The sequence below is a fragment of the Cygnus atratus genome, chromosome 21 (assembly GCF_013377495.2).
Source record: "Cygnus atratus isolate AKBS03 ecotype Queensland, Australia chromosome 21, CAtr_DNAZoo_HiC_assembly, whole genome shotgun sequence".
Taxonomy (NCBI): Eukaryota; Metazoa; Chordata; class Aves; order Anseriformes; family Anatidae; genus Cygnus; species Cygnus atratus.
In genome coordinates, this window is record NC_066382.1 from 5,375,180 (window position 1) to 5,398,661 (window position 23,482).

Consider the following 23,482-nt stretch of genomic DNA (forward strand, 5'->3'; position numbering starts at 1 on the left):
TGACAAAAAGCTTTAAATGTGGTGACGAGGACATGAGCACAGGAGAGCAGTACAAGGGAGAGCAGCACAGGAAACACAGTGCTCTCCAAATGTGTCAGTCTCACAAAGAGGTGACAGCTGTCACGGAAGATGACATCCTGATGGATTGTCACCTTCATTGAAAGAGAAATAAGCCCTGCTTATTATGGAATATCTTGCTTTAATGATGCACTGTTGTTGTTTTTTTCTGTTTTCCAGAATCAGAGAGTTGGTCTAAATTCTGATCTCTGTTAGATTCCATTAGTGGTTTCCAGTGAAATCCAAAAGCCTTATACATCTCATCAGAAGCATGATTTGGCTCTAGATCCATTGGTATCGCTGGAGCTGGGCTTCTCACATATGAATGGAAGACCAGGGGATGCTCAGATAACCTGGGAAAGACTCTGGCATGGCCTCAAGTTAGTGTGTCCTAGCACTTTGGAGGATCCTTGGTTTTTTCTTCTCCTCCATTCTCCTCAGTGAACCACGACGCTGGTTGAACCACAGTGCTAACCACTAATTCAAAAGACATATCTACACCTCTGCTTTACTAAACCATTCCGTTCTGCACAAGGACTTAAAAAAAAAAAAACTCTCTGCCAAACCATGCCTGTTCCTCTGTGTGCCAGGAAGTGAGACGCTGCCTGTCCCTAGCACCTTCTGGAGCAGGTTGTTGGGACATCAGTGTTTTGTTGATGCTGTTCTCTATTTTTCCTTGCCAGAGAAAGACAGATGATGTACACCCCTGTGCACATCGCTTGGCATTGTGATGTTTCATCTGGGACTGTCCTCCCAGCTGGGAAGAGTACAGAGTTTGAGCATAAGGGATGCTACAGAATAAACCTGTAGAGGGAGCGAGGGACTAGCAGAGCTGAAAAAAGAATGGGAGAAAATTAGAGACAGAAAAGCAAACAGGACTTAATCCTGTATTGTACCGAGTTCCCTTTAAGAACCATAAACTGCTCTTAGCTCTCCGAGACTGCAGCAAAGATGGGCTTTGCTGTGTATTTATATCATTTTTTTATTATTCTCACTGCACAGTTGCAGACAGGATTAGGATGGAGGCAGGAAATGCTTAGTACCTTGCAGGAACTGACCCTTGGTGAAAGAGAACAGTAAGGGCACATCTCAGAGGATCTGACAGAGCCAGAGACGGGACAGGCAGGAAACCCAACCGAGCATTTCACATTCCTGCTCCGTGGCCCCTTGGCAAAGATCAGCAGAGATCGCTTGCATCCTCCAAGAGCAGGAAGTCATTTTAAAGTAGGGGAAACAGAGGCAGGGCAAGAAGAAGGCTTCATTTTCCAAACGTGGCTATCTGTTTTGGATGACTCCTTTTCCTCCTAGAACAAACACTAGGTTTGTGTGAGATCATGGACGTTGTCAGAAGACAGCCAGGACCCAGGGGACCAGGCTGCCTGAACTGGGAGCGCGGGGCCAGATCCCAAAGCAGCTGGAGGTACAATCCCCACATCAAAGGCAGGGAGGAATGTGCAGCTAGGTACCAGCTAGGTACCAGCAGAAATAGTTAATGGAAGAAAATATTCACCTAACCCTTAATTATTTAGAGCCAGAATTAATTTTGCAGTTCCTCTGGCAGGTTTCTTTGGTCATTAGGGCACTGGCAATGAGTCTTTCCCAGCAATCCAGCCATCGATCAATCTCTCTGAAGGCTAATGTGTCACTGAGAGGTTGGAGATATTTGTGTCTCAGGGCAGAAGCTGAGCCAGGCAGAATTTATCTGTGCTCTGAAACTTTACTTTTCTTTCTCTCCTCACCCTCCTCTCAGGGAGATGATAAAAATAAAGACACATAAACTCAAGAAGAAAGAATAATGGCTTCGTCTTGCTGAGGGACTATATTTTGAGGGTTTGGTTAGCTTTCATCGTAAGTGCTGCTGACTGGAAGGAATTCTTTTGATCATGTAAACCCTGGCTGGATTAAATTGCCAAATGCCATTAGATTCCTTGGGATTTACAACAGATGTTGAATGCAAGATTTCTCTGTGGTCCGACAGGCCTGCAAGGCTGTTCAGACCTCTGCTGTCCCCAGAGGCATAGGGCGGCATCAGAGGGATCATCTCTAATCCTTCGTCTATTGTGCCAAGGGCTGGGAAACTGTCGGGGTCACTACACCCAGGGCACAAGTTTCTAATGGAAGAGGTCCTGGACAGGGATGCTCTGGCCTCACTTGGAGAGGGGAGATCTCTGTGTGTGAACCCCAGACCTGGAGGGACAGGGAAGCAATGTGTTTGAAAAAAGAATGAATCTGGGCAACACTCTGCAAGGTTTGTTTGCATTAGCTTTCTACTTCCTTGATTTTTTTTCTCCTACATGCACTTTTAATATCACCCAAAGATTTGGGAGTAATGGGAATAGCTTGTATGTTATTAATGCTTGTAACCAGTGGCCAGGCTAACTGAACCGTTACAAAGCCAGCTTCATTTCATGCCCTCTTTCCACTTTCTCTGGCTTGACTTTTCTGCTGTTTGTCTGAAACGAACAGAGGTGAAATGAAATGAATTACAGCCTCTCCCTGTTTCACGCTCGAGACCTAGAGGGGGAGTTAAGTGTCACTGTATCTGGCTCGCAATTTGTGACTGCTGCAGCACAGCCTTCCTCTCGCAAGTGAAGGAACCTTCCCCTAGCAAGTACAGGAACCTTCTCTCCCATTTAAAACTTACTTTGCATGCAGCATCCCCCCCTTTCTGCTCCTGACATCCCCGTGCTCTGCACACTTCTCCTGTACAGGCTCAGATCTGCCAGATGTTGAATGTTCCCCGCACAGTGCTACGCAGGGAGTCCAGATGTGATAAGTGAACTAATCCTTATGTGCCTCCTCCCTCAGACCCAGAGGGATCTTGCGAACTCGATGGGCTCCTTGCCCAGATCCCAGGGAATGAGGTGCTTCAGGGAGAAAATGACAGTGGCATTCAATTTGATGAGGCTTTTTGTCCCTGGGACACAGGTGTAGTTTGCATTGCAATTGTAAGGTAGACACACAACATCCACTACCCCCACTGGGATGAGATTTTATAGCATTGCCTCCCCGTGCTGTTTGAAGAAGTTGGGGTTTCTGCCTGGAGTCAGCCAGCAGCAGGAAGCCACCGCACACTGGGGCTGCCTGAAGAACACCCACCAAGCATGTCTCCCTCTGCTCTTTGCTGGTTGAGAAATTGTTCCGGCTCTACGTTGTAATCCTTTCTGTACAGAAGCTTCCAACTGGTATAGCTCATTTTTCCTGCTTAGCTAAATGTGTTTTCAAACACTAGCCTGGAACTTAGCGGATGGTAATTACACTTTGACATTAATATTTAAACCACAAACACAGTTAGCACACTAATACCATCCCCATAGACTACTGCTCATTTAAGTTTTGTCCTTATGAGACTTAATTATTGTCAGGGATGAATCCTAAAAGGCAAGAAATATTACAGCTGGAAGACTAAACATTCCCTTGATTATTAGAGCTACAGGATTTGGGCACAGAGATGGAAAGAATCTTGGCTGTGATGGTAACACTTATACTGCTACTGAAATTTGGTGAGTTTTTAAATCCTAAAGGCTGATTTTCAATGGCTGTTGAGATTTCTTTGTACTTACACTTTTACAGAGATCGCAGCGTTCAGTTAGTTTAGCCAGAGAATAACTTTGAAAAACTTTTATGTCATTACCCCTCTTGTACAGATGGAGAAACAGCATTTTTTTAAGGGCCTGACCCAAGGCAGCACCAGGGCTCTGTGGTCTTTGCCTTCCTCTCTGGAGTAAGTAGCTGAGCTGGTGATAGTCGCAAGTGTCTGATGCTTCAGACCTGCTGCTTAACTATTCTTCAAGCCATCTCTCCAGCGTAACCTCTTTATGGACCTTTTATAGGAAAGAACCCTGGGATCACATCTTTTCAATCAGTTTGTGCAGCTGCAGCTAAGTTCCCAGGATATGAAGAGCCAGCCTGCCACGTTAGATGCTTTTTGGCATTCTGCATCACACTTCATTGTTTGCAATACAATAGGGCAGTCTGTTACAGAAACACCAGTAAAAAAGTCCCATTTTCTGCTGGTCTAACTCCACAGGCATCCACAGACTGGGCTGGGAAGGGAGTCTGGCTCAACACCACCGAACTGATCCTCAGTCAACCTCAGTCAAAACCACATCTGTTCAGTTCCTCTCTGGACTTCTTGTGTCTCTGAGACAGCGGCTGTGCACTGGGTGAGAGGTGAGAAGGGAGCTGGAGCGGGGAGGAGGAGGAATAATCCCCCACGGGTCCCTACCCCATCTGCGGACCCGATGGACACTCACAGAGATCTGATGCTGCTGCAGGGTTTGAGCTGTCCTTGGGAGACACGCTGCTACTGATGAAAGCTCGTGCTCTGGGACGTCGTGGGGCGTGCATGAACTCAACCAAGTTCGGATCAGAACCCCAGATAGCATCAGAGGATTTTCTTGATCAGTGGTCAAGATTTGTTGTTTGTAGCGGGCTTCAGATGAATGCTTGAACAAGGGCCCGATGAGGTGCAGGTTAGATGCTGGTTTCTGTTGTGCTGCGTTAAAGCAGGAATCAGTCCGGTTACACGAGGTCACAGAGGTAACTGTCCTTCAGTTCTCCTCCAGCTGCACTTTTCTGAGCGTCTCCTGATTTTTGCTTTGAATGCAAGCAAACAGAAATAGCCCCGTAAATAATTAGCTGAAATCTCCAATTCCACATGGCTGAGCAATAGGGGCTGGAAAGTGGCTTGTTTCCAGCACTTGTGAAGGGATATTATGAATCCCCAGAGGTCTGCTCAGAACTGAGGCCAGGTTAACATTTGCCACCTTCCATTTGGAATTGGTTCTTGGATGATGCTGCACTGGGCCCAAGTTTGCTCCAAATTTTTGCAAGTCTTGGCAGGCCTCCGGCTCAGCCTGGGATGAATTTCAGCCCTGAGGCTGTACCCCAAAGTGAGCTTTCCTATTTTGAGATGTCATTTTTTACGTTTTGCACTGTTCTTGTAAAAATCAGCCAGGAAACTGAATTTTCTTTTTCCTTCTGCCTCCTTCCCTCTCTCTCTCAGCTTCTGTGCTGTGCTGGCTCCTTGATAGTGGTCATATGTGTGGTGGGAACCCCAAACCTCACGGAAGGAGAGAAACCCTTTGACATGGATCTTTAGATTAATTACTAGTTTCTTTAATAGTCTCAAAGCCTTTAATGAAGGGCAGTGCAGACTCTACCACCTGTGTCCAAGGAAAGGAAAGGCTTCTGCCATCTGCTCCCTCAGCCTAAAACTAATGAGTGCATTAACTTCCAAAGAGAGATTCATAAACTTCCACTGCCTGAGGATGCTACGAGCTGTTGATGTTTAAAGAGTAGCCTCCAAAGATTGCTTAGCCAACTGTGCTCCATTTTATTTAGGAAAAAAACAAAACATCAGAAGGTTCCCATTACTCACAAACAGGTATGTGATTTTTCTGGGGGTGATAGCTGTGTTATAGTAGATTAAATCCATCATTTACACTGCTCAATAAGCAAGGCTAGCAAGCTCACTCCTACCACTCTGGCAGAAGATGTAAAAAATAACAAATACAGCGGGTGTGAAGCCCGTGTCCCCCTGCACAAATGCATGATGTGTTTGGATGTGGGAGCAGCAGCGTGGCTGTTTGTGTCCTGATGCAAATGATGACCCATGTAGCGGTGAAACCAGGAGGGTGCTAAGGACTCACACAAGGAAGCAAGTCTCAGGAGCAGGAACAGAAGCCACTGGTCCTAGCCTGCTCTCAGTTTAACCACTGGGAAAGGCTTTTTTCCATAGCACCAGAGCCCTGTATTAATTTTCTCTGTATCCTTCTAGTCAAATTAGATTTGTCCTCTCTTTGAGTGTGTAATTAGTCTCTATTTAACATGCAAGTGCAATGTTTTAAATGAGAAGCCTTGATTTGTGGAAAGAGGCATTGACGTTCAATCCGTGTTTAAATTCATGGGCAAACTGCCTGTGGCCTCAGATACAAGCTGAAGGAGTCACTGAAGTCCTCATGGAGGCTGACACCGAGGGCTTGAATCACTGTGTGCTTACCCCCATAAACTGGTGGTGTAAATTCAGATTAATGCAGGGGTGACTTGGATACTTTGCCTTTAACCCATGTTGTTTGGCTGGTGGGGTGCACACCGATGTGCCTGCTCTGAACGTCCTAGCTTCTTGTGCCTTGCATCTCAGCTGCATGCAGCCCTGAACTGTTTAATGTGTATTTTTCTCATTTTTCAACAACGTTTCCAAATTTTCCGAGTTGCTCTGTGCAGCTTTAGCCACGTGGCGGCCATTAAGGGCAGCAGCAGTCACATACTGCATTCTCGGGCGCAAATTTATCCCGGGGCACCGTGGGATGCAGTTATCGGGAACCATTCTGGTTTTTGGCAGGTGCCAGTTAGGGAAGGGAGGCAAATTTCCCTGCTGCGTTGCCTGGTGAAACGTGAGGCCATGTGAAGTTGCTGAACACCTGCTTCCTTGCAAAGGGAAAGGACTGAAACTGATCCCCAGTGCCCTGTAGGCGCTGCTGAAAAGAGGAGGGAGATGGGGTCAGATGGGTAACTGCTGAAATGAGCGATGTGCTAAGTGCTCAGCATTGGAGCTTTGTTCACAGCAGGTTTAATGAAATTTAAAAAATGAAAGAAATCAAATTTTTGTTGTTCCCATTTTGGAGCTGACATTCTCCTAGAGGCTGTGATGCTGAGCACTAATGCAAAGAACCGCACGGCAGAGGCCACTTGCTCTAAGCATTCTTTATTATGTGCAATACACAACTTTCAGAGCGTGGTCTGCTCACCCCTTATTTGTTAACCAACCGCACATAAACAGATGTCTGGGTAGCATTCTGGTGATATTTGAGAGGCTGCTGACCCAGCAGCGGCTGGTAGAGGAGCTGGGGAAAGTGACACAGCCTATAAAGATGAGAACGATAAAACACAGTTTTAAATCTCATTTTGGAAGAGACATAACACCATTTCTGAGGGGCAGAGGTTAGTTTTTTCCCTCATATGAAGGTGCCTGGTGCTTTAAAGAAAATATTGAGCATTTTTTGTAAGATCCTCATCTTCCATACTCAGTGGAGAGGTGCCCTGGGAATACTGATGATCAGCCCAGCGAAGGGCCCCGTTCTGTCATAGCAACTGACTCTAGCTAAGCAGTCGGATTTGTTGTGACTTAAAATCCTATTGACAACTGAGAGAGAGACTTGCCAAGAGATAATAAAGAATAAAAGTTGAAGAATGTTCATCAGCAATTACCTTGGCTGCTTTTAGTAGCAGAAGAATGAATAATTTTGCATGCAAGCGAAGTTGCACAGAGATGATTTTGTCCTACAGCTTTAATTGCTTTAATTTTTTGTGAGGTCTCTGCACGTTTTTCTTTTCAAAGTCTATTTTCCTTTTCACTATTTGCAAGGAGAGATTGACCATGACACAGAATGAGCATGTAGTGCTTTCAGAAGTAGCTTGACATGCCCTGTTCATCCTCTGATTTCAAGGGCACACAGAACTATTTGTCCAGTTCTTCTGCCCTCCTCTCCCTGCATTTTTTACCTTGTCTTGAAAATAATAATAGTAAAATTGTAGCTAAGATGTTCTCAGCCAGGTTGTAGCACAGGAGTATGCCTTCTGCGCCAAGGCTTGAAAAAGAAAACCTCAGAGAAAAGAATATAGGGAGTTAAGATGGAAGTGCTGATACAACCTTAACTCTAGTGTCATCCACAGCAATGCTTTAATTTATTCAATCAATTTCAGGGCCCTTAGGCTGGGAAAGGATAACGCTCGGATATTAAATCTGTCCCTCTTGCCAATCTGTCACCGGTGTGTCAGAACACATTGATTCTTCTAGTCCTGCTTTTATTAACTGTCTCCTCGATGCGGCCTCTCAGTCTATCACAAACTAACCTGCAATTGCTGGCTGAGTGCAAGATCCTGGAAAACCTCTGGGTTCTCTGCTGACCCCATTTTTCAGCACTGTCAGTGCAGATGTGATGACCTGCTATTACTGAGTACCATTCATCCCCACATACCTGGCAGCTGGAAGACTAGACTGGAAGCCTAATTTGTCTTCTCTCCCCGAGACCGGCGATAGGTGCATCCAAAAGAGGTGCACCGTGCCTAACTAACTGTGTTGTAAATCCTGGGGCGTGAGGAAGAGTGGCCTGAGGGATGTTCCTTCCAAATCCCACTTGATGATGGTGTATGGCCTGCCGAGCAGGAGCTGACCACCCTTGTGTTTTGTCTGCAGCGCAGTTGGCTTCATCACACGTGCCACGTGCAGATGGATGGGCCCTGGGGCCAGCTCTGGCAGCCAAGGGGCTGCCTGGGGCAGGGAGAGGTTTAACAGCTGCTCACTGCAAAAACAGTTCAGCCCTGAAGGGCAGGCATTTCCCAGTTCATCTAGTGTCAAAGCTCCTAACCATGGCCTGGCAGTCCCTAAATAACTTTACCCTATAGCCCCAGTAGCCCATTGAAGGACATAGTCACAAACATCATGCTCCAGAGACAGGCCCAGTATTTTTAACACTGCAAAGCTGGGCACTGGCCAGTGGGGTTTTTGAGAAGCTGTGAGTTTTTACCATTACTGCAAACTCTGTTGTAAAGAGAGGTCCTTTTCCCCTCTGGAGTCTGAGTAATTGAGACACCTCTCTTGCTTGATTTATTTGCCTGTAAAAGTCCAGATGCTTTTGGCACTGTTTCTTTTCCCTGTAGCGTGAGCAAATATTTAGCAGCAACTCCTCACCTTAATTTCATTAATTATCTGCTGGGGCTGGAAACCTCTGAAATAATGTCTGACTTTAAAAGAAATCTCACAAGTAAAATAAACACCAAGTGCCTCCACCTCTTTCAAAGGTCTTTTTGTCCTTTTGCTCTGATTCTGGTTTCAATTCCCCCTCTTTCACCTTCCAAGGACTTTCAAGTTACTTTGTTCTCCTCTGAAATGGAGAAGAATATCTAATTGCATTCCATTACCATGTGCAATATGGTCTGATCCGAGCAAGTTTCTCACCCCCACAAGTAAGCAATGAAAGAAAGTCCCTAATTCATCCAAGTGATTTCTCTTTTTGGTGCCTGCATGCATAATTATTCACTGTGTCTCCCTATGAATATCAGGGTGGAAAGAAAGAACCAAAAGAAGCCATCTTGCTTTACCGTACACATCCTAGCAGGAATAATATACAGAGTGAGGAGAGGAAGTGGAGAACAAACAGGTGACCAAAGTCTTCCTGAAATGAGCCTATTTGAGCTGCAGACTCTCATTAGCTGAAGTTCTGGATAAGGACCCTCGAGTGGCTGAGAAATCAAGATTTCTTTTCTAGAGAAGTCCCTGCTGCCTGGGCTTCTTGGGAAGATGAATCTCACTTTGGTGATCTGTGGTAGTCCTGGTATCTTCTGCTTCCCCTTACTTTTCTCCTCCTGCTGCAGCAGAACAGAGACCGAGATTAAATTAGCAAAATAAAAAAACCTCCCAATTGTTTAATTAAAAATTAAATATTTATGGTGATGGAGGATGGTGCTTACTGTCCAAATGCTCACTAGCTTGCTGATTCCAACACCCCCTGCAATCAGTTTAAAGGCAGGGCTGCCTAGGAAAAATACCAATAGAGCCAATTAGGTGAAGGCCATCATAGGGCAATCTCCACTGCTTGACAGAGCCTTGAGGGAAACCTTCACAGGCTATAGATTTCTCTTGGGAAACTCCCACATGTCAAAGCCTCATCATTTTGTAATTGGAAGGGGAGAACTCCAGGTGACTGAAAAGGCCACCTCTCTTTGCATAGATTTTGACCCTCACCTTTCCATCTTCTCAGCCCTGTCCCCTGCAATCGTTCAGCCAGTGCCTTTTTGATAGGCTTTGGGAATAGTCCTGCAGTCCGGCTATCCTCAAACAGTGACCACATTAGCCTCAAAAAAAAAAAAAAAAAGCTAAACAGGGTAGCTTGTCATATGGAAGCTCTCCATGGTGTCTCCTGGAAATAATGCATTTATTTTAATAGATCAAGGGCTGATCAATAGCTTGAGGCACGGAGGTGACTCAGTAGTGCTCTTCCATCCAGGCCAGCTTGAAATTAAAACCCAGCATGACATTTGGTTGCGACGAACAGAAGTGCAGGACAGACACCCTCTCTGTCATGAATAGCTGCTGAAAAGTTGTTGTAGTGCTTCTCATCAGTTGCAGAGACTTGTCCAGCTGCATTGTACATGACTGCATCCTGCCTTCACCGTGCTTTCCATTGCATTCCTGGCTTCTGCCATGGAGGGTCTGGACCAGCTCCTTTCTTCTCAGTAGCAAAACCTTGTCTCACTTCAGCAGAGCAGGGCCAGACTCGCACAGTCCAGACATCATTGCGTCCTGTACCCAACGAGAGGCACGGAGGTGGGCAGCTATTCTGCTGCTTTATTCCCCAGGGCGAGGAAGGTTGCTCGGTATTTACAGGCATCTTTTAGGTAGGAATGAGAGGCTGTGCAGGGCACTGCTGGGTTTTCAGCAGGGAATTTGGTGGCTATAAAGGTAAATCAATCTCTTGCACATAAAATATCACTGTAAACAGGGAGCACATTTCTCATCTAGTCACTCTTTCTTCTGGGACAAACATGCAGATCAGAAGTTTCAGGAAAATGAAATGCATCTTGCATTGATAGATCGATGTGCTCATTTATTGGGAAGAGCAGAGTGCAGACTGTGCAGGTGTAAAGGGCTGACAGCTGCTATCAGATGCTTTCCAAATCATATTTAAAATGCTACACTGAAGAGTTTGTGGGGGAGGAGGCTCTGTGAGGATGAGGGAGTCAGAGAAAGGGAGGAATGCAGGTTTCATTGAGAAAGTTGTCTTATTATCTCTCCTGAGAGCAGCGTGATATGTATGAAGATGTGGTAGATTGGTGTGTTAGTGAATTTAAGTGGGAAAAGTCACTTTGGTAGAAAGTGCTTAAGACAGGATTTCACACCCTGTGAGCATGCAGAGCACATTTTTTGCAGAGTGCCTGTAAATGGTTGGTTATGCAGAGAAAGACATCCTGGCCAAGGACAGACTGCCAGTAGTGGGCAGGTAGGTAGGTAGGTAGTGGTAGATAGGTAGGTAGGTGGAGGTAGATAGAGGCAGACAGGCAAACAAGCACTTCATGACCTGTGGTTTGCATCTATATAGCTTGTCTAGGACTCACTGTTGAAAAGTCACTTTCTGAATTTCTGCTCTTGACAGGAAATGATCATGTAGTTTGGGGCCCAGCTGTGGGCATGCTGACATTTAAAGGTTTCAGCGGATCTAGGTATTTGACTGCTTGTGCTTGGTTGGAAATTGCTTCCAAACCTGGTGGCTCTATCAAATTAAGTGGAGAATTGTGGCAATTGTTGCAATCAACTGATGGCAACACAGGTTTCTGAAGAAGTTCATTGCATGGGGGAATAGGGCAACTCAGATGGAAAAATCAAGGCTAGCATCTGTTTCTAGGCCTTGAAGTGAGATAAAAGTACATGGGATGGAGGAGAAGGGTGTAGTTCCCGTAAATATCTTTGCAGGCACCTATTAGCATATATCCACAGTCTAGAACATGTTCCTAATTGTCTCTCGTCTGAACAGTCGCAGCCTCAAATTGAATTGCCTAGTTGGGTCATCTCAGCATCTCCTAATCACGTGTGACATTAAACACTTATTCAATGAAACTCTTTTCTCCAGCACTAATTATTAAGCATGAAAAGTTGATATTGAGCGAGGCCATTGAGCCAAGACGATTCAATAACGAGCAGGGAGGAGAGATTATTTCAATAAAAGAAGTTTGCTTGAGCCAGATGGGGTTCCCAGGCTGCACCAGGACAATATGACACATGAGATTGTCCTCTGGCGCGTGTTGACAACTCGAACTGTGCTATTAAAAAGCCATCAATGAACCAGAGTGAGGAGTTGCGAGAAAGAAGACAATGAGGGGGAAATTGAGGCCATTTCAGACCAAACGTAGGTAAGTGGTGAATATAAAAGGCAGCGAGGCATGGCTGGGAGACTCCAAATTCCAATGTGATGCTAACTGAGAGAAAGCAAAGAAACACTGCTGTAAGGCTACAAGATTAACAGGAAGCCATAGCGTGACCTGCCCCCAAAACCAGGCTTGCCCACCCAGTGAATTTCTAGCTAAAAGACCTCTCTCTGCATCCCATCCCCAGTTTAACGGAAAAGAAGGAAAAGCTTGGCGTTTGTGCTGGCAAAATCCCCCAGGACATCCGTCCTCCCCTCCCACGTGCAGGCCGCTCCCCATGGATGCGGTTGGAAGACCGGTGCCATAGCTGCCCTGTGATACCTACACACCAGTCCTGCTGGGCCTGCCGAGAGGTTCCTGGGTATGTTCACACACGAAATGACCTCTTCATAAAATCCTAAAACACATTCTGAAACCAAGCTCCTTCTGCTACTTTTTTCTCCTCCTTTTCTCTCCTCTTTTGGATTTACTCCCTTCCCTTTTGTTTTCTTCATCCCTGGCCCTATAGGCTTTTCCTCTTGGCTTTTCTTTCCCTCCCCATTACTGACCTGCCCCTGAGAGGTCGAGCTGGGAACCAGGACCTCTCAGAGCCAGCAGCTCGGTGTCCTTACTTCGTTCTCCACACTTCACGGGACCTTCGCCTTGCCTTCTCTGTCCTGGGGTGCTGCTAACAGCCTCGGTAGGGAAGGAAATGCCATCCTATAACAAGTCGGTTGGTATATGACATCCAATTATCCAAACAGAATATAATGTAATTTCACCCATGGGCAGCGCTGAAAGGAATGAATTTCCTCTGAGTGTGATGTATGAAGCCACCTCTGCTATCTCTGTTTGCTGAGCCTCTTGCTTCGTTCCTAGCTCCCTGGCAAATCTCTAAAGCTCAGAAGACGCTGGAGCACAGCACGTTTCACAGCTGAAGAACCAAGATAAACCAGAGACATAGCAGCTTGTTGTTTAAATCCCAGAGCAAACAGAAGGAAATTAATGTGTCTATCTATATCCCTCCCTTTCACTCTTCTGTTTGTATTTTCCTTTCTTGTTTTCTCTCCTCTTTCCTTTTTCCTTTGTTCTCTTCCTTCTTTGTTTCTTGTTATGATAAACATGATTCATGCCACAGTGGCATTCAGCCCTGGGGGCTTTGCTTTACATCAGGGGAATGGCTAGGACAAGACAGGACAGTTGAGGGGATTTAGCAACTTGTGTTTAACTGGCTTCTCCCAGGGATGAGGTACTTGCCGGGAGGGAGAATGGAGCTGTGCTGAGACGGGCTAGTTAAATCCTGAAGGGGAGGGCTAGCAAAGGGCTTCTTCCAATCTTACAGCTCACAGATTTTGATAATACTTTTAAGTCACTTAATAGCTACCCTCCAGTGAGGAAATCTATAGCATTCCTGGCTGGCTCTGGGCTGGGACAAAAGTTCAAAGGTACGGAGGCAGCTATAGAAAGAGAAGCACAGCGAGCAAAGTGTTCAAAGCACCCAAGCTGTTTGGGTGTATGATGGTGAAAAGGAAGAAGTGGCTCAGCTCTGTGGCTGCTCATGGGGCTCTTGCTCCATGCCTTTCTGCATCATTAGGTGCCAGCAACCCACAGAAACTCTGGCGCTGTGCTTTAGCCTTTGCCAATGGATGCAGGAGCCAGTTGTGCTGCCTCTGAGTACTTGCACTAAGCACCACATCTCTGCTCCTGAATTAGACATGGTTTAGTGGGTGACACGGGTGGTAGGGAGATGGTTGGACCAGATGGTCTTGGAGAGCTTTTCCAACCTTAATGATTCTGTGATTCTAAGAAAAGGAAGAAAGGGGAGAGGGGCTGCTGGGCAGGGAAGTGTGGGGTTTTCAGCTGATCCCTGGGCCCAGCTCTGCTCCCCAGCCAGCTGGGTGCTGCTCCAGGGACTGCTGTGGGATTCCTCCAGCCAAAACTGGGCCCAGCTGTGACACAGCTTCGGCATTTCCTGAACTGCCTCATTGCAGAATGGAATTAGTGGGACAAAGGGTTGATTTTAGACTTCCAGATGCTCTGTGCTCTAAGATAAGCTTTAGGACTTCTTTTTGGGCTGTCACCGCTCTTGTGAGCTGAAGGTGGTGTCTGTCATGCCGGTACAAAGATAGAGCCACCCCGCTACAAGCAGAGGAAGTGTACTAGTCTAGCTGTGGGATTGCCAGGGGGTAACAGAGTGATGGTATGTCAGATCCTGGACTGTGCCTCTGGAAAAGGACAAGTACACATACTTCAGAGGGAAACATAAAGCATACACTGCACAGCATTCATCATATAAAGGCATGAAAGTGGAGCACTGAGGACTGTTTGCAGGACACTCTCAGTGTGAAATCGCTTTGGTTAAAGCACTGTGGCTGTGTCTCCTCCCAGGCATTTCTTTGGTTGGCACTGGCTCTGTGCATGCCACTGACTGGCTGCCAAAGGGCCCAGGCTGCCTCTGTGCCCTGCAGCAGGCTGTGGGTAACTTCTTCCCTCCTGAGGGCTTGGAGTGGGGCAGGAGCAGACCCTCCTCTCTGCGGCACTGGTGGTAGAGAAGGATGTGCAGGAGCGAAAGGAGCACCCAGCGCTGCTCTGCGTGGTCAGAAAGCATGAAAGCAGAAGTTGTGTTAATCTTCCTGGGCTGGACTGTGATATGTCCTTTAATTGTAGGATCACACGCAATCTCCTGCATCACGCAACGCATCAAACGGCGTGCTCTGCAAGCTCCAGCTGCACTCTGCTGAGCTGCTGCCTTCATGTTTATTTAAAAGGGCTGGCTGTGAAGCCTGTTAAAAGTACATCCAATGGAAAATGACAGCAAATGGTGCTGAGAGCAGCTGTGTAGATCCCAAAGGCCTGAATGTAAGGGAAACCCTTTCCCTATGGGAAAGGCAGAGGGAGGATTCAGGACAGCCACTCCTGCCAGCTCTTTTTGTGTTTTCTTTCTTCCACCCTCTTCTGCCTTTCTCCTCGCTGTTTAACGTAAATACCAACCGGTTGCTTGAGGCATCTTTGGCCCTCTGAAGTGGTAGTGCCTGTTTGATCTGCCGTTTGAAAGGACATTGTAGTGGTTTGGCATGTGTATGTCTTCTCTGCTTCCTTGCTGTGTCTTTGTCAGGGGTATAATTTAGGACTAATTAGTTCTCAGCTCTCAGGCCTCACAAAGGAGCATCAGCACCTGGTGGACTCTATTTGCTAAAGCCTTCATGAAACGGGAAGACGTCCCTCTTTCATCTTATTGTACAAATAATTGGAATAACTTAGCCAAAATCCCCTGGGATTCCATTTATGCTTAAAACACTTCCCTTCAGTGACTGGCTGCCTTGGCAGCCACAGTACAGAAGAGCTGGAAGGGCTCAGACCTCTTGTCCATAGAGGCTGCCAGCCTTTCATCTGTGTCCCTGGGGGCCCCAATCCTTTCTGAGAAGCCAGAATTTTGCCTCTCCCAGAAAGCAGCTGAAAAGAAGGGCAACATATAGGCTTGGAACAGGGGAAGGATGACAGGTGGTGTGTGAATGCAGCAGATCCTCTAACGACTCTTGTAGCTTTGTGGTCTGGTACGTGGAGGGTTCTGGCAGACCCTCTGGCTGTGTGTGGTTCGGGGTCACCCCACTGGCTCCGTGTAATGGGGAGAGGCACACATGTAGGCTCAGTGGCACCATCTTCAGCTCTGGAATGCCTTAGCATCTTTAAGGCCAGTGGGGTTCAACAGTAAAGGTAATATCAGCTCAGTCAAGCAATTCTGCATGCTGCAAAGTTGAATCCCATTTAAGTCCATAAAGATCAAGATTTCTGAGATCTTTTCTTTTCTTCCTTTTTTTATTTTTTTTGACATCTTGTCACAGACAGAGCTGAAACGTTTCACATTGCTGGGATTTCAACCTTTTGCAGTCCTTCCACTGTCAGTAACATAATCCCCTCACGCATATTCAATTGCTGCCTTGGGTGATAATTTCCTTGCCTCTAATGTATGTGCACATAGAGGTTGAGTTACAGTTGCTGTGGGAACCATAACTTTGAGCTTCATGATTTAAAAAGAAGAAAAATTGTATTTATAGACTTTATTCATTTTGCTTATGAATCAACATGTTAATATTGATGCAATAGAAGAAGAAAGAGAAACAAACTTCTAAACAGAAAGCATAACATCGAATACTGATCTGTTTATTTTCCTTCTGTGAAGTTCCCCTAACAGGCAGAATCCCCACAATAAAAAGGGAAAAATTACGAATAAGGAAGCAGACAAGGGGGAAGAAAGAAAGCAGCAGATAGCTGAGAGGTTAAATTAAGTTGTTGAGAGATCAAATGTGTACGTTTACCAGCTATAGATCACAACATGTTGGGAACCCCTGTGTGAAATCAGCCACTAATTTGAGACACAGATCAGTAGAGCTTGGACCTTAGTGCAGGCAGTTTGAATCACTCTGTTGCTGTACAGGGGGGTTTGTAGGGAAATGAAACAGACACTGAAAAGCACATGGAGAAACCTACAATCTGCATGTGCTGTCTCTCCCACTGCTCTAGGGGAGCTCACGGGTTTACCAATTAAAAGCAGCAAGGTTTGCTCCCCATAGACCAAGAGGAGTGGGAGGTGTTTGCGAGAGAATCAAGCAGACGGCTGTGGCGCCTTCCCTTTTGCCCTTCCTCAGAACGAGGAACCCGGCTGTGATCCCGTGCCAGCATAAGTCAGAAGGAACTTCCTTCAGGTTGGTGTTAGATGGCATAAAGTAGGAGTAATGGGGACAGCCAAGTCCTGTAGTGTACTACACCAGTGTCTCACTTCCCAGCGGTGGCCAGTGCTGTGTCCTAGTCACAAGCTAAGGATGATGCAGGAGGCTAAAGTGCATTCTGTATATACTAGTTCCTTGCCAGCATGGCTGCTTCTGATGAAGCCCCAAAGTTATCTTCTTTCCATTTCTCTTTAATTTTAAAAAATACAAGCCCTTTCCCTCTCACAGCCTGCAGCCACTCTTCCGCTGGTCGCACTGCTTACCGTGGTTTAATTTGTTATTGATTTTTACTGAGGTGCTGGCCGTAATGGAAGTGAAGCAGCCCAAGTCACAAGTCACTTTTGAAAAGTGTGACCTGCCTCTTGCCAGCCTGAGAAGAAGATGACTGAAAATGACTGGAGAGGCAAAATCAGTCAGGCCCCTTCAGAAAGTTGTTTGGGTGCACAAAAATAAAAAAGCAACTATTAGCAATATTAAAATCAGATTCTTTCAAAAGCTTCAGCTGGGCTCCTGTGTGACAGAAATAGCATTGGTTCCTAAACACAGAGTAGGGATTTATTTCCACGGCAGACAGCGGTGGCTGAAGAGGAGTCACCGTAGTGTGTCAGATAAATAACGTGTGTTTCTAACATTATTTTTGCACTCTAAAGCCCACAAAAGTCATAACGACCTTCAGCACAATAAATCTGGAGAGTAGGTTATAGATTTAACATTTTAGCTCCTGGGTAGCTACTGTGAAAGAGATATTAAATGGGCACTCTGGTGGATCAATGGGCTCTCAGGAGATGTGTCCCTGCTTGGGCAGGCGCTGACCTGGTCTGACCAAGGCGCTCAGCAGACTCCTGGGGAGCTCACTTGCAGCCCCGTGCACTCACCTGGACTGGCTCCAGCTCTTGCTGGGGTAAAGCGAAATTTCAGTTGTACATTCACGGGGTCACCGTATTCCTAGGAGCAGAGCACATGGATATTTACACATAGAACCTCAGAGCAAGCTCTCGGCAGCAGTGAAGCATTCGCATACCCATGTTTTCACCAGGGAGCCAGGATTACGTGCCTTACCTGGTGCTGCACTAGAGTATGAAGCAAGGTGAGCCCTCACATGGCAACTTCTGGTGTGGCAGGGAAGTGTCGTTTTTTTTTCCTTGAAAAAATTTAGATCAGTGAATTCTTTAGAAACTTTGGAAATTCTCCCTCTGGAACCTCTCAAGCTATTTTCTCGAGCTGCCTGTCCCCGAAGGAGAGAAGCAGCAGTGCTTTCCATGCTACACTCCTTCCCCAGGGCTGATGGCCGGGCTGGGGACCGTGCTGCTGTCTTCTTGCAGTACACAGAACAGGCTGAACTGAGCCCGCGCTGGGGAGAGCATGGTCCTCACAGGCCTTGAGAATGGGGTTGGTGATGAAGGCTGTGTTTCTAGAGCTTCCTTTCCATGAAACATAAAATACCAGATAAACTATGAAGAAACTTACAAAGAGAGAAACCAGCTGATAAGCAGCCCAGTGTCTCACTCAGCACTTGCGGTCAAAGTCCTCGCTGGGCATAAATTGGTCTAACACCATCAGATTCACTGGCAACACACTGACCTGCACCATGAGGGCTGGGATTTTGGAAGCTGTGGTCTCAGGTGGGGTTACGGTTGTTGCTGACTGTGAGAGGTATCTCTCCTTGATCTGGGCTGGATGAGATATTGTGGTATGCTGACAGAGCGAGTGAGGGGTCCAGCAACATCTCCCCATCTCCTCTTGCAAGGCATGAGCAAGGTTTGACCGGGGCCATTTCTGTTCTTGTTTGCCAAATGTGCTACTTCTGCATTTCCATTACATCAATTATAGCCACAGCAAATATTTGATTTCGGTGAAACGTGAAAGGAAAGGAAACTACTGTTCCTTCCTGGCTCCAGGTGGGCTGGATGTGAGCTGGAGTAAAGGAGATGTGGAGAGAGCCGGGGAAGCAGCTCTCAGCTAGTGGATGAATTGGCATGAATATGTATGAGACTGTAATTGGCTCCCACACGTAACCAAGGTGCCTGAAGGCCCAGGCGTCCTGGCTAATTGTTGTAGACAATTAATAACTTAGATTCTGCTAATTCCATATCGTGCTGTGCAGCTCATTACAGGAGCACAGAGTGAGACTCCGCAAAAGCTGCTTGGAGACAGGGAGCACTCGGGGATCCGGGCTCAGGGGCAGAGAAGGTCACAGCTGGCCTGGCACCATTCGCACCTCAAACAGCAGCGAAGAGTGGTCGTAGATCACAGCCATGGCAGGAGACAGTGACCCTCAGCCTGTCTGCCAGCCCTTGGCTCCGTTTTGAGTCACGGTGAAGGAGAGCTCTCACTCCTCACCTTCTTGCCTCTCCCAGGAAACAGGAGCTGGATAAGAAGCCCCTTTGGTAGAGCACAGAGTGAAACAAAACACATCCCTCTCCTGTGGCCTGGCTACATGCAGACCCTTCTTGTGGTGATTCCGTAAGTCAAAAGCTTAATGAGACTCCATTGTGTCCCACCCGCAGGGGTCTCCTCCCAGCTGGATGACTGGTGGTGGTGTCAACTTCCTGAAGCCCATTGCCACTAAAACCAAGTCTCCTTGAGAGGAAATACCAAAAATTGTAGGAAGGGGATGTGGCAGCTCCTCAGTTTGCTCTCTGTTGCAGGGCCTGGAGTAGATGCAGACAGTGCATGTGGGAGGACTCGTGCTGGTGTCAGCGATGCCTCCTGCATGCCCGGGGGAAGGCTGCTATTGTTCTCAAGTCAGACGGTTTTATAAATAATCTGAGTGGTGATGGACCCTGGTTTTCAGAATCTAATAAGGGTCACTTTGCTGGGTTTAATGCTGCATGTGTCACAGCAGCATTCATCAAAAGCAAACAGCACCTGGGAGAGTGTGGCTCCCTGGTGCCGGAGCGCCCAGGAAATGGATGATGTTCCAAGCCGAGACTCTGCAGGCAGCATGGCTCACATTGGGTCTGGGAGCAGCTGGTTTCTTATGGTTTTTGAATAAGCACCTCCATTAGCCACCTCTCCCTGCCCCTGTCTCTGGCGTTTGTACACCTGGGCTTGCTGGGTTTTTAAGTGCACAGCTTCAGTGGCTTTCTGTCTCCTATTCCTACTTTAACTTTCTCCTTTTCCCATCCTAAATTTTTCCCCAGAGTTTCATGCTAGACATAAGATATTTCTCCCTCTGCAACTTTTCTATCCATCTTGCACAAATTCTTCAGCAGGGATTATGGGGGCTGGTGCTGTGCTCTAGCTATCCTCTTCTGCTGCACCATTTTTAACCCCCTCACTTCTCTCCTTCACTCTTGTTCTCTTTTGGCTGTACTCCCTCCTGTACCCACAAATTCCCTTGCTTTTTCACTTTCCTTCCTGCTCTTCTGGACAGCCAGACCAAACAGAAGAGGTTCTGCAAGATCGCAGTCCTACCTCTGAGGGCTGCGATGGATTCCGTGTCCCACAGATTGGTGCCAGGGCTTGGATTACAAAGAGGATCCCGGGAGGGATTCTGGATGCCCAGTTCAGGGGCAGAGTCATGTCAGTTACATTGGATAGTTGTAGGGATCCAAGTAATGACAATTCTAAAATGTAACTGCAGGGAAAAATGGGAAATAATTATAAATGAATGAATGTAACAGACTGCTGATGGGCACTGGTAGAACTTTAATCTCTGGGCCTTATTAAAGTAAACATCCCCGCCACCCACCAGTTCTGGCCATTGTCGCTGCTTTGCCATCTGTTGTGGGAAGGCTGGCTGGACAAAATGTCCATAATTTGCAGAATGTCCTCAAGCGAAGCACAGTAAGAAGGTTTTTGGTCTTCTGGCTGTGAGGAGGCAAAGCTGGGCTCTCACTTACAGGGAGGAGATCTAGACAACTTCCTATGTAACTCCTTCTCTTTTGAGTTTCAGAATTTGCAAAACTTGGACAGGATTTTATGAAACTCTCCTCATTTTTCCTCGGGGACAATAAATTTCCAAAACCTCCCATGGACTGCAACTTTGACAGAATAATTCTCTGCCAGCACCTAAGGCAGTCTGAGAAGCAAAATAAACAAGTAAAACCCAAGCCACACACACTGCCTGAGCTTAATGCAAATAAATCACAGAAGTATTAAGTTCAATTCTAAATCTCTCTCTCCATCTTCCTGTTTTTCATGCTGTCTGTTTCTTGCCTAAGAATATTTTATCAACCTACCAGTCTGGGTTTATCTACAGTTCAGCTTTTTCCTGTAGCTCTGTTTTGTCTGTCTGTGTGCCTGCTTGGACTTCTCACTTTACCTTTACACTAATAACACTGTGTTTGGAAATAGGGGCATGCCACCGAAAGCAACCACAAAATATATTCCCCCAGCTTCACCTCCCGAAGGACACTTTTTCCATTTTCAGAGACCGAGGACTGTCCTGCAGTGATGGTTTGAGTTCCCATTTACAGCCACGTGCCCTACCTTTGGCCAGCAGTCGCTCTGTCCACCCTGGAGGCAGCACGGCCGGGTCTGTCCCCACACTGCTGCGGCCCCAGTTCACAGCCAGCCATATGGACCCAAACCCACTGACACTGGTGGGACAGGCTCTAGCAAAAGGCCCTGAGCCACTGCAACAGGCAGAGCTGCCCTGCCAGAGCCTGAAGCCACCCTCTTTGGCAGAAACCAAGCCACATCTCCCCTCTGCCTGGGCTGAGATGCTCAGACACGTCCATGGCCCCTGTACCAGGCATTTTCATGGTCCCTGGGAGAGAACCAGCACAAGCATTGGCTTTCTCACCCGTGGGGTGGAGCAGCCTTTCTCCCACACCAGCAGCTCAAGCTGGCTGATGTTCAAAGGGAAACACTTGCATGAAGCAACATACAGAGCATCGCTGCGAATAGGTGGAGGGTTTCGATTGTGCTCCCTGTTTGCTTGGGATGTGAAAACAGCACAAGCTTTTATTTCTGGTACAGCATCTAAGGCAGGATGCAGAATGCTAGGTGCAAGGGTCCGGAGATGAAAGAAACACTTAGCTGCTTAGCTTCCCAATGTATAAATAGCCAATGCTGAGATAGCTACGTGTACTATTTTAAAGTGGGGACAAAAGATTTATTTGCCAAGCGGTTACCGTACAGAACCCCCTACCACTGGGTGTTTGCATATTCAGCCATATGCTCCATTGCTAGGAACCGGCCTACCTCTCTGAGGTCAGAATGGAACGGGATTGATTTACAGCAGCTATGAATCCGGCCTGTGTTTCCCCACACACACTTCTATTTTATTTTTTTTCCAGAGAAGTGACATTAACAGGAAAAATACCTGATATAAATGTGTGGAATTGGAGTGTCATCTTCTCTTGCATTAATCATTAGGCCAGAATGTGCCCAGGGTTTGTACATGTGTGCTGGAACATTTCCCACATGCTGCTTATGGTGATTTACACCAGGAGAGAAAGTCACTGCTTTTCAGAAATCATTTTCCTTGCTAGGAATTTCTGACCTAGAACCTTCCTAGGAATGTTTTGTTTTCCAGGAATTTTCTGACCTAGCACTTTTCTTTTTTTTTTTTTCTGGGAATTTTTTCTGTTTTATAGGAATTTTTACTTTCTGGTAATTTCTTACCCACAGTCACCTTTGCAGGCTCTCCTGGTTCTCCAGTAGCCAAAGAGATTGGTAACATTTCCAAAGCGGCAGTGGGTATGCATCCTTATTTCAGCATGTGAATGGTTTAATTTGGTTTCTTGTCTTGCTTTTTCTGATTCTTTTTCTGTTCTGGCTTCCTGAACTGGGCAGTTCTTCCATCTGATTCTCAGAAGCATTTTTATACAGCCTCTACCACTACGCAGAACCCTCTGATTGTCCCCACTGCAAAGCTGGTGGGAAAGGAGTAAGAAAGTGCTTTGCTTAAGCATATTTTATTTTTATTACATCAGAAAGTAATATCTGAAACCCCAAATATTTCAGCTTAAACTAATATATTTTGGGTTCCAGACAGTGCTTCGTAAAGATTTGTGTTTCCTCTGAAGAGCTGAATTTTTTTGCTGGCACAGTAAAACATTTCTTGAGAAGTTCTTTATTCCCATTTAGGTATTTGGAAACAAACGGCCAGGTTTGAAAAGCTTTGAGCACTCAGAAATTCTGTTACAGGTGATGGGAGCTGCAGGCCTGATGCTTAGGTGTTTAAATATGGATTTGAAAACCTACCTTTGGGCATCTGGATTTGAAAATATTGGCTTTTTATTACCAGAATGCCCTGACTTTTCCCTGGTGTGACTGCTGCTCCCGTGGCGCGTTCCTCCTGCAGGATTTTGCCTTCAGCTCGTTTCTGAAATGCGTCAGGACACAGAAGGCTTTGCGTGACTTCTGTCAGTGACACAGCGGCTGAGGGGACCTGCGAGTGGTGCTACACGAAGGTCAGGCAGCTGCCAGGGCATTTCTGTCAGCGAAAAGCGGTTGAAGAGCTCAGCTAACAGCACTCCCTCCGTGGTGTCAGGGGACTCGGGGGACTGGCAGTGGAACACGGCGCTCTTTGCCTCTCCTCACCAGTTAATATTCTCTCTGGTGAGTCATAAGTGAAGGCTAGCGCGAGCTGGCTGTGATTTTTGGCCTCTTTGAGGTGACCTTGTAGAATGAAGTGAAGTTTCTAAATGCCAGATTCAGCAGCCTTCCCTCGGTGCTGCACCCAGGGCAGAGCACGGCTGAGCGCAGGGGGAGCAGGCACCTGCAGACTGCGGGTGGCAGAGGGCAGCTCTGAAGGGGCACGTTGAGAAAACACCAGTTTACCCTTTAAGGCTGAGAGTTCACAAACACTGCGGGCTGAGAGTGATGAAGGCAGCTGATCA

At 46.7% G+C, this 23,482-nt stretch overlaps 1 protein-coding gene across 1 annotated transcript in view; it reads left to right on the plus strand.

Moving 5' to 3' along the window:
- Window positions 1-4,117: 4,117 nt before the first annotated feature.
- The window catches only part of DISP3 (dispatched RND transporter family member 3), a 62,156-nt gene continuing 42,791 nt past the window's right edge, over window positions 4,118-23,482 (plus strand). Inside the window, exon 1 of the mRNA XM_035557386.1 lies at window positions 4,118-4,230. The gene's annotated coding sequence lies outside the window, so the exon portion shown is untranslated. The remainder of the gene's footprint in view (window positions 4,231-23,482) is intronic.